This window comes from Dreissena polymorpha, chromosome 3, assembly GCF_020536995.1.
Source record: "Dreissena polymorpha isolate Duluth1 chromosome 3, UMN_Dpol_1.0, whole genome shotgun sequence".
Taxonomy (NCBI): domain Eukaryota; kingdom Metazoa; phylum Mollusca; class Bivalvia; order Myida; family Dreissenidae; genus Dreissena; species Dreissena polymorpha.
The window spans coordinates 93,934,245-93,947,475 of record NC_068357.1 but is presented as its reverse complement, the minus strand read 5'-3'; the positions used below and the strand labels follow the sequence as shown (position 1 = coordinate 93,947,475).

General features: G+C 34.7%; 1 protein-coding gene and 1 long non-coding RNA gene across 2 annotated transcripts in view; both read right to left on the bottom strand.

Annotated features, from left to right (window-relative positions):
• The window catches only part of LOC127875342 (cleavage and polyadenylation specificity factor subunit 2-like), a 229,497-nt gene that overhangs the window by 168,475 nt on the left and 47,791 nt on the right, over nucleotides 1-13,231 (bottom strand). The window lies entirely within an intron of this gene.
• On the bottom strand, nucleotides 9,736-13,134 carry LOC127875347 (uncharacterized). The gene is made up of 4 exons (XR_008047375.1): nucleotides 12,994-13,134; nucleotides 12,726-12,755; nucleotides 11,938-11,971; nucleotides 9,736-9,749 (listed from the first exon to the last, which is right to left on the bottom strand). It is a non-coding gene; the product is annotated as an uncharacterized LOC127875347 (long non-coding RNA).

The following is a 13,231-nucleotide window of genomic DNA, read 5'->3' as shown; positions in this document are numbered from 1 at the left end:
GACCTAAACACAAAACTTAACCAAATTTTCAATTTTTTAAGTATAAAAAGGGCACATAACTCTGTCAAAATCCCAGTCAGAGTTACATTACTTTGCCTTTAAAGTCCCCTTATGATAGTTAGTAAGTGTTGCAAGTATGAAAGCAATAGCTTTGATACTGTAGGAATAAAATGGACCTAAACACAAAACTTAACCAAAATTTTCAATTTTCTAAGTATAAAAAGGGCACATAATTCAGTCAAAATGTACGCCAGAGTAATCTAACTTTACCTGCCCAGTCCCCTCATGATATTTAGTAAGTGTACCAAGTTTGAATGCAATAGCATTGATACTTTCTGAGAAAAGTGGACCTTAACGCAAAACTTAACCAAAATTTTCAATTTTTTAAGTATAAAAAGGGCACATAATTCTGTCAAAATGCACGCCAGAGTTATCTAACTTTGCCTGCCTAGTCCTCTCATGATAGTAAGTAAGTGTAGCAAGTTTGAATGCAATAGCATTGATACTTTCTGAGAAAAGTGGACCTAAACGCAAAACTTAACCGGACCCCAACGCCGACGCCGACGCACGCCGACGCCAAGGTGATGACAATAGCTTATTTTTTTTTTTCAAATAATAGATGAGCTAAAAACACAACGATATTGCTTGGTGAAGACACACATCACTTTATGGATTGTTGGAACTCATTTCACTATGCACTATAAACACACCCTGATGATAGAAACTTAATTGATAATTAATTATGGAAAACAAATATCACTACAATTACACTTAAAAGCATTGCTTCTGTTAGCTTTTAAAAGTTGGAAGTCCTGACTTCCAAGTCTAAAATTTTGGACGTCCAAGACATAAATTTTGACGTCCCACTTTTATTTCAGAATTTTAATATACGTACATGTTCCAACTCTATCCATTACCCGATAATCCAGTACTATTACGATTCTATTTTCAAAACCAAAATACGGCCAATATTGACATCCGCCATTTTACGCAAAAAAATTGAATTGTGGGATGGGGGAATTCCCATTGCACATGCGTTAATCACGTGACGTGATTTGAGCCCATAGAGCACTGTTCATATTTAGTAATGACAACGAATCAACGAATGAATTTAAAACGTTACATGTACCTCCTTTCAGAAAAGTTTGCCTAAGTGAAAGCGAATTTCGGAGAATAAAAACGCGTCTTTCTTTAAATTTTACGGAGTACACTTCATTCCGAAATTGCGATATAACTTGTCAGGTCATTTATGCACGTAGACCAATAAATATGCATAGTTTGGTAATCTCAAAACACGTTATTTAACTATTTATTGCATTATGTGTTACGGCCATTGATGTCACAAAATACATTATTTAATTTTAGTATTTTCAAATGCGTAAAATTAAACGTGTTATCCGAAATAATTTCCAGATTTTATTATTCACGGAAAGTTAAGAAAATTCTAGCAACACATAAACATTTCTTGTGTATTTCGTGTACACATGGGAATCATGCCAAAATTAGACTTCATGTACAACATCAAGTCATTCTTCCTCGGGGAAAGCGTGGACTTAAATATTTCATTGCTGAATAAAAACTTCGTAGCGCAGGGGTCGCTAATATTATTGTATACAGCTTCACGTGGGGTCGGCGTGCATTCGGCTGCCTGAGCCCTGATAGTCTGATGTGCTTACCAAGAATTTGATTGACAGCTGGAAAAATCAATATTGGCCACTCACTGAGAATTTCATTGAAAACAGTACCTCTTAGGCGGAGTTAACAGTCAGAATAACCCGATTTACTGTTTACATTTGTACGTGCCGTGTATTAGAAAATTAAATAGAGTACATGCGGATTATCGGACGTCCATGGGACTTCCACCATTTGCATAATGGACGTATGGGTGCAAGTGAAGGAGTTTATTATCACTTATCTGTTAAACTGGCCCCTTTAGTGGCCATGGCTATCGATTCCAGTTTGGACACGTGTTATACATGTAGATACGCATCTTTTAAAAAAAGATTCTTTAGATCTCAGTTTCCATTGAAAATATTCGCGGACCACCTTCCCCTACACCCCCCCCACCACTTTCTCATCAATTCTGGACGAACTGAGAGATCAACCTTCGGGGCTTAAAAAAAGCCGCAACTTCAAAAAAAAAAAAGGAACACTTTTAGTCATGCTTATAGAATTTTAATTTTAGCAGCCATATAAACTTTCTTGAATATTCTCAACATTTATTAAAGAATTAATCATGAATTATTCAATAAACGACAGGGGACCACAACATTTTATGACATAATAACTTATGTATAGACACATAGATGCAATAAATAATGCCTCCCTCTTTTATAGGGCGCCAAAAAAGTGTTCAGGGTGCTTTGATGAAGCAATACACATTAATTAGCAATTTAATTTCTTTGCAAAAATAAACCCAACGGATATATAAAGTATAAATGATAATTTAATGTACTATTTAATGTACTTTTACAACCTTGTTTTGATTTTGATTAATGCATGAAAAAAACTTATTTATCTTTTGAAGTATTGTTTTGCAGCCTACCAATATATCCTACAGACACATTTCAAAACACTTCTAAGATACATGAAAGAACAATTCAACCACCCTCATATTCATAATGTCTTATTAATATGTTAGTTATAAAGTAAAAGGAAAATAATGCACACAGTTTATTCTTTGAGAAAAACAACTAATTTGTCTTGCACCTTAAAAAAACCCAGCTGTACTTGCACTTCACAAATAATAATCAATGTTATCTTATAATAATACCTCAATGAAAACCTCTTGTTTGATATTTAATTAAAATAAATATGATCAAAGATGTCCAAAGGTATAACAGCACAGAAACTAAACTTATTTTGTAATAAAAACTGTTATTTGATGGTTAAAAATACCCATGACTCCATCAAACATCCATCATGGCTCCAACAAATATCTAAACAAAAATATATTAATACTGCGTGAAGATTTTATAGTTTTTATAAGTCTTTAAACCAGTATTAATTAAAGCTAAATAGTTATCAAAGCTGGTATCCTATTGGGAGAAAGTCTGTTTCTTAAGGGTAGAACCAGTCATTTTAAGATGACAATAAATGTCTGGCTGGCTTGGTTTGTTTGAATATTTGGATCTTGTTCAGTCCTATCAAGGAAGTCAGAGTGAGTTAACTAAGGTCAGCTGGTTTACGACTTCTAAGTGGACAAAAGTGTCTGACATTGAATAAGAGATAATATTGGATGAATTTCCTAAGAAAGAATGTAAATACTAAAAGCCACACAAGTTTCATGTGTCCAGTTTCACTTGTCTGTGGCCACACATACTACTTGTTATCACTTGGCTAACACCCACTTATTATATAACAACACTGCAAATTTGAACTTCATTTAATATAATAAAAAACTATTTGAAGAACTGCAAACAAATAAAACATGCATGCCCCCCATATGGGCTGTCCGTTGTTCTGGCAGCCATTGTGTGAATACGACTTTTGTCACTGTGACCTTGACCTTTGACCTAGTGACCTGAAAATCAATAGGGGTCATCTGCAAGTCACGATCAAAGAAGCTATGAAGTGTCATGATCCTAGGCAAAAGCGTTCTTGAGTTATCATCCGAAAATCATTTTACTATCTCCGGTCACCGTGACCTTGACCTTGTGACCTCAAAATCAATAGGGGTCATCTGGGAGTCATGATCAATCTACCTATGAAGTTTCATGATCCTAGGCATATGCGTTCTTGAGTTATCACCCGAAAATCATTTTACTATATCGGGTCACCGTGACCTTGACCTTTGACCTAGTGACCTAAAAATCAATAGGGGTCATCTGCGAGTCATGATCAATCTACCTATAAAGTTTCATGATCTTGGGCATATGCGTTCTTGAATTATCATCCGAAAATCATTTTACTATTTCGGGTCACCGTGACCTTGACCTTTGACCTAGTGACCTCAAAATCAATAGGGGTCATCTGCGAGTCATGATCAATCTACCCATGAAGTTTCATGATTCTAGGCGTATGCGTTCTTGAGTTATCATCCGGAAACCATTTTACTATTTCGGGTCACCGTGACCTTGACCTTTGACCTAGTGACCTCAAAATCAATAGGGGTCATCTGCGAGTCATGATCAATCTACCCATGAAGTTTCATGATCCTAGGCGTATGCGTTCTTGAGTTATCATACGGAAACCATTTTACTATTTCGGGTCACCGTGACCTTGACCTTTGACCTAGTGACCTCAAAATCAATAGGGGTCATCTGCGAGTCATGATCAATCTACCCATGAAGTTTCATGATCCTAGGCGTATGCGTTCTCGAGTTATCATCTGGAAACCATTTTACTATTTCGGGTCACCGTGACCTTGACCTTTGACCTAGTGACCTCAAAATCTATAAGGGTCATCTGCAAGTCATGATCAATGTAGTTTCATGATCCTAGGCCCAAGCGTTCTTGAGTTATCGTCTGTCAACCACCTGGTGGACGGACGGACCGACCGACCGACCTATCGTCCGACCGACATGAGCAAAGCAATATACCCCCTCTTCTTTGAAGGGGGGCATAAAAAAACACTGACATACTGTTTGCCTTATTTTATTTTCATTTTTAATGAGTTTTCAGTCATAAAGAACCAGTTGCTCAAACTTGTACAAGGTTAGCTTTGCTTACTAGACATTGGCATCTCTTCTTCTGTTTTGGCATCAGGAAAAACAAAATATGATAACTTGATGCATTTCATTCATGTTTGTAGGAATAATTATGAACAACAGTCTGAACATATTTGTTCCCAATGTGCTGTAAATATGACTAGGCACTTGGAATACATATGGATTTAATTTATGAATTTTTTTGTTTCAATTAGGTGTACCAATCAAATCATTATGGTAATACAATATGATATTGATTTATTCACCAAGATGTAAGAGCACCTGGGCCAAAAAGCATCTGAAGAAAAATGCTAAGTCATACATTGAAATATAATAAAAATAGCATCATTTAAGTGTAAACAAGAGATGTGTTTGTCAAAAACACAATGCCCCCTATTGCGCCGCTTTGAAGCCATAAATTTGACCTTTGACCTTGAACAATTACCTTGACCTTTAGCCAATCAAAATGTGCAGCTCCATGAGCTCCATGCATGCCAAATATCAAGTTGCTATCTTCAATATTCAAAAAGTTATGATCAAACTTTAACAAAGGTTAAAGTTTTAGGAACGAAAAATACAATGATATTTGACCTTTGACCTTGAAGGATGACCTTGACCTTAACTTTTCACCACTCAAAATGAGATACACATGCATGCCAAATATGAAGTTATCATCAATATTGCAAAAGTTATAAAAGTTTAACCAAGGTTAAAGTTTTGTGACACACACATACAATGACTGACACAATGACAGACAGACAGACAGGCCAAAAACAATATACTCCCGATCTTTCGATCCGGGAGCATAAAAATGTTAAGTTGCACATATACATTATATTTAAAATCATTAAACAGTCAAAGGTCAAATATTGAACCTCAAAGTCATAAACTTAAGTTACCCAAAAGGTTTGGTTACAATAGGCCTGCTACCCTGAGATAATCCAAGCAGGGCCTGTATTCATATAAGAAATCTTTGACTTAAAGACTATTGAACAAGTATTAGTCTTGCACTAACGAACCATCCTATTCTCACAGATAAGACTATTCAACTACCTATTCTCACACATAAGACTATTCACCTACCTATTCTCACACATAGGACTATACACCTACATATTCTCACACATAAGACTATTCACCTACCTTTTATCACACATAAGACTATTCACCTACCTATTCTCACACATAAGACTATACACCTACCTATTCTCACACATATGACTATTCCCCAACCTATTCTAACACAAAAGACTATTAACCTACCTTTTATCACACATAAGACTATTAACCTACCTATTCTCACACATAAGACTATTCACCTACATTTTATCACACATAAGACTATTCACCTACCTATTCTCACACATAAGACTATTCACCTAGCTATTCTCACACATAAGACTATTCACCTACCTATTCACACACATAAGACTATTCACCTAGCTATTCTCACACATAAGACTATTCACCTACCTATTCTAACACATAAGACTATTCACCTAGCTATTCTCACACATAAGACTATTCACCTACCTATTCACACACATAAGACTATTCACTTACCTATTCACACACATAAGACTATTCACCTACCTATTCTCACACATAAGACTATTCAACTACATATTCTCACACATAGGACTATTCACCAACCTATTCTCACACATAAGACTATTCACCTACCTATTCTCACACATAAGACTATTCACCTACCTATTCTCACACATAAGACTATTCACCTACCTATTCTCACACATAAGACTATTCACCTAGCTATTCTCACACATAAGACTATTCACCTACCTATTCACACACATAAGACTATTCACTTACCTATTCTCACACATTAGACTATTCACATACATATTATCACAAATAAGACAATTCAATTACCTATTCTCACACATAAGACTATTCACTTACCAATTCTCACACATTAGACTATTCACCAACATATTCTTACACATAAGACTATTCAACTACCTTTCCTCACACTTTAGACTATTCCCTACCTATTCTCACACATAAGACTAATTACTTAACTATTCTCACACATTAGACTATTCACCTACATATTCTCTCGCATAAGACTATTCATCTACCTATTCTCACACAAAATACTATTAACCGTCATATTCTCACACATAAGACAATTCATCTACCTATTCTCACACATAAGACTATTCACCTACCTATTCTCACACATAAGACTATTCACCTGACTGTTCTCACACATAAGACTATTCACCTACATATTTTCACACATAATAATATTCACCTACCTATTCTCACACATTAGACTATCCAACTACCTGTTGTCACACATAAGACTATTCACCTTCCTATTCTCACACATAAGACAATTCACCTACCTATTCTAACACATAAGACTATTCACCTACCTATTCTCACACATTAGACTATCCAACTACCTATTCTCCCACATAAGACTATTCACCTACCAATTCTCACACATAAGACTATTCAACTACATATTCTCACACATAAGACTATTCACCTACCTATTCTCACACATAAGACTATTCACCTACCTATTCTCAAACATTAGACTATCCAACTACCTATTCTCACACATAAGACTATTCAACAACCTATTCTCACACATAAGACTATTCATCTGCCTATTCTCACACATAAGACTGTCCAACTACCTATTCTTATACACAAGACTATTCACCTACCTATTCTTACACATTAGACTATTCAACAACCTATTCTCACACATAAGACTATTCGTCTACCTATTCTCACACATATGACTGTCATACTACCTATTCTTACACATAAGACTATTCACCTAACTATTCTATAATATAAGACTATTCACCTACTTATTCTCACACATAAGACTATTCATCTACCTATTCTCACATATTAGACTATCCAACTACCTATTCTCACACATAAGACTATTCAGCTACCTTTTGTCACATATACAACTTTCCACCTACCTTTTGTCACACATAGGACTATACACCTACATTTTATCGCACATAAGACTATTCACCTACCTATTGTCACACATTAGACTATTCACCTACCTTTTCTCACGCATAAGACTATCCATCTTTCTTTTCTCACACAGTAGACTATCCAACTACCTATTCTCAAACATAAGACTATTCACCTACCTATTATCACACATAAGACTATTTACCTACCTACCTATTATCACACATAAGACTATTAACCTACCTATTCTCACACATAAGATTATTCACCTACCAATTCTCACACATAAGACTATTCACCTTCCTATTCTCAAACATAAGACTATTCACCTACATTTTATTACACATAAGACTATTCACCTAACTATTCTCACACATAAGACTATTCACCTACCTATTCTCACACATTAGACTATTCACATACATATTCTCACACATTAGACTGTCCAACTACCTATTCTCACACATAAGACTATTCACCTACCTATTCTCACACATAAGACTATTCATCAACCTATTCTCACACATAATACTATTCATCTACATATTCTCACACATAAGACTATTTGCCTACCTATTCTTTCACATTAGACTATCCAACTACCTATTCTTACACATTAGACTACCCAACTACTTAATCTCACACATAAGACTATTCATCTACCTATTCTCACACATTAGACTATCCGACTACCTATTCTCACACATTAGACTATTCACCTACCTATTCTCACACATTAGACTATCCAACTACCTATTCTCACACAAGACTATTCAACTACCTATTCTCACACATAAGACTATTCACCTACCTTTTCACACAAATAAGGCTATTCGCCTACCTATTCTCACATATAAGACTATTCACCTACTTATTCTCACACATTAGACTATTAATCTACCTATTCTCGCATATTAGACTATCCAACTACCTATTCTCACACATAAGACTATTCAGCTACCTATTGTCACATATACGACTATTCACCTACCTTTTGTCACACATAGGACTATACACCTACATTTTAATGCACATAAGACTATTCACCAACCTATTGTCACACATATGACTATTCCCCTACCTATTCTAACACAAAAGACTATTCACCTACCTTTTATCACACATAAGACTATTAACCTACCTATTCTCACACATAAGACTATTCACCTACATTTTATCACACATAAGACTATTCACCTACCTATTCTCACACATAAGACTATTCACCTAGCTATTCTCACACATAAGACTATTCACCTACCTATTCACATACATAAGACTATTCACTTACCTTTTCTCACACATTAGACTATTCACATACATATTATCACACACATAAGACTATTCAATTACCTATTCTCACACATAAGACTATTCACTTACCTATTCTCACACATAAGACTATTCACCTTCCTATTCTCACACATAGGACTATTCACCTACATGTTATCACACATAAGACTATTCACCTACCTATTCTCACACATAAGACTATTCACCTACATTTCATCACACATAAGACTATTCACCTACCTATTCTCACACATAGGACTATTCACCTACCTATTCTCACACATAAGACTATTCACCTACTTATTCTCACACATTAGACTATTCACCTACCTATTCTCACACATAAGACTATTCACCTACCTATTCTCACACATTAGACTATTCACATACATATTCTCACACATTAGACTGTCCAACTACCTATTCTCACACATAAGACTATTCACCTACCTATTCTCACACATAAGACTATTCATCAACCTATTCTCACACATAATACTATTCATCTACATATTCTCACACATAAGACTATTTGCCTACCTATTCTTTCACATTAGACTATCCAACTACCTATTCTCACACATTAGACTACCCAACTACTTTATCTCACACATAAGACTATTCATCCACCTATTCTCACACATTAGACTATCCGACTACCTATTCTCACACATTAGACTATTCACCTCCCTATTTTCACACATTAGACTATCCAACTACCTATTCTCACACAAGACTATTCAACTACCTATTCTCACACATAAGACTATTCACCTACCTTTTCACACACATCATGCTATTCGCCTACCTATTCTCACATATAAGACTATTCACCTACTTATTCTCACACATTAGACTATTAATCTACCTATTCTCGCACATTAGACTATCCAACTACCTATTCTCACACATAAGACTATTCAGCTACCTATTGTCACATATACGACTATTCACCTACCTTTTGTCACACATAGGACTATACACCTACATTTTAATGCACATAAGACTATTCACCTACCTATTGTCACACATATGACAATTCCCCTACCTATTCTAACACAAAAGACTATTCACCTACCTTTTATCACACATAAGACTATTAACCTATCTATTCTCACACATAAGACTATTCACCTACATTTTATCACACATAAGACTATTCACCTACCGATTCTCACACATAAGACTATTCACCTAGCTATTCTCACACATAAGACTATCCACCTACCTATTCACACACATAAGACTATTCACTGACCTTTTCTCACACATTAGACTATTCACATACATATTATCACACATAAGACTATACAATTACCTATTCTCACACATAAGACTATTCACTTACCTATTCTCACACATAAGACTATTCACCTTCCTATTCTCACACATAGGACTATTCACCTACATGTTATCACACAAAAGACTATTCACCTACCTATTCTCACACATAAGACTATTCACCTACATTTCATCACACATAAGACTATTCACCTACCTATTCTCACACATAGGACTATTCACCTACCTTTTCTCACACATAAGACTATTCACCTACTTATTCTCACACATTAGACTATTCACCTACCTATTCTCACACATAAGACTATTCACCTTCCTATTCTCACACATAGGACTATTCACCTACATGTTATCACACATAAGACTATTCACCTACCTATTCTCACACATAAGACTATTCACCTACCTATTCTCAAACATTAGACTATTCACCTACATTTCATCACACATAAGACTATTCGCCTACCTATTCTCACACATAAGACTATTCACCTACATATTCTCACACATTAGACTACTGGTCATGTACGTAATTCCGGCCACTTTTGGGACTATTTTAACAAAATCTTTTGTTTAAGGCAACTGGTTGAAACTAAACTTCACATATATAATCCTGGGTTCAAAACACCTCTAGCATGAAAATTTCAATAGAATTAGATCAGTGTATGTTGCTTTAATCAACAGAAATTAATGACATATTAACTATCAATTTTCGTAGGGCTATTGTACCTAAAAAATCGGCCACTTTTCAGTTTAATCTGCAAGTACAATTACAAAGCAATATCTTTAGACAAATGTCCTCATTTTAAGAGTATTAATAAAGGTATTAACAAACAAAATGTTCGACTTGAAACTTAAAATATATGCGACATTATTTTTCCAGTTACTCCCCCTACCTATTTAAATAAATATAAACAGGCACTGTTAATGGGGAATTGCAAATTCATAAAAAAAATATTTATTTTTAATAGTTTTTATCAACTTTTTCTAACATAGCTAAGGAAGTAAAAACATTTTGTTTAAAAAGTTGACTTTAGTGTTGATTTTTAGTAAACGCTTTTATTTAATTTTACAACGTGCAACCTTTTAATATTCTAATCAAGGGAGGTAATTAATATAATAAAAGTTTATATTTAAATCCTTATTTTTATGTTTTAAATGTGTGTTTTATACAATTAATTGAAAATACCCTAATTCAAGTTTATCTGATAGAAACAATAAATTTTTTATCAAATATATTTTTTTCTTATATGAATATAATTTTCGCTTTGGATGATGACTTCACTTTTCCCATGTGAGAAATATTTCGTCTTATTTTTTAGACATTTTTATGCTGACGTTTACTGTGATATGTGTCTTTTATTTCCAAAATATTAAGAGTAGGGTTGGTTTTCAAGTTGATTGTTATAAAAATAATCAAAATATGTGTGTTTAGATCATGAAAATGATTGAACACAGGTGGCCGATTTTTTACGTACAGGCCGGAATTACGTACACGACCAGTATTCACATGCATTTCATCACACATAAGACTATTCACCTACCTATTCTCACACATAAGACTATTCACCTACCTATTCTCACACATAAGACTATTCACCTACCTATTCTCACACATAAGATTATTCACCTACCTATTCTCACACATAAGACTGTCCAACTACCTATTCTTACACATAAGACTATTCACCTACCTATTCTCTAATATAAGACTATTCACCTACTTATTCTCACACATAAGACTATTCATCTACCTATTCTCACATATTAGACTATCCAACTACCTATTCTCACACATAAGACTATTCAGCTACCTTTTGTCACATATACAACTTTCCACCTACCTTTTGTCACACATAGGACTATACACCTACATTTTATCGCACATAAGACTATTCACCTACCTATTGTCACACATTAGACTATTCACCTACCTTTTCTCACGCATAAGACTATCCATCTTTCTTTTCTCACACGGTAGACTATCCAACTACCTATTCTCAAACATAAGACTATTCACCTACCTATTATCACACATAAGACTATTTACCTACCTACCTATTATCACACATAAGACTATTAACCTACCTATTCTCACACATAAGATTATTCACCTACCAATTCTCACACATAAGACTATTCACCTTCCTATTCTCACACATAAGACTATTCACCTACATTTTATTACACATAAGACTATTCACCTACCTATTCTCACACATAAGACTATTCACCTACCTATTCTCACACATTAGACTATTCACATACATATTCTCACACATTAGACTGTCCAACTACCTATTCTCACACATAAGACTATTCACCTACCTATTCTCACACATAAGACTATTCATCAACCTATTCTCACACATAATACTATTCATCTACATATTCTCACACATAAGACTATTTGCCTACCTATTCTTTCACATTAGACTATCCAACTACCTATTCTCACACATTAGACTACCCAACTACTTAATCTCACACATAAGACTATTCATCTACCTATTCTCACACATTAGACTATCCAACTACCTTTTCTCACACATTAGACTATTCACCTACCTATTCTCACACATTAGACTATCCAACTACCTATTCTCACACAAGACTATTCAACTACCTATTCTCACACATAAGACTATTCACCTACCTTTTCACACACATAAGGCTATTCCCCTACCTATTCTCACATATAAGACTATTCACCTACTTATTCTCACACATAAGACTATTAATCTACCTATTCTCGCACATTAGACTATCCAACTACCTATTCTCACACATAAGACTATTCAGCTACCTATTGTCACATATACGACTATTCACCTACCTTTTGTCACACATAGGACTATACACCTACATTTTAATGCACATAAGACTATTCACCTACCTATTGTCACACATATGACTATTCCCCTACCTATTCTAACACAAAAGACTATTCACCTACCTTTTATCACACATAAGACTATTAACCTACCTATTCTCACACATAAGACTATTCACCT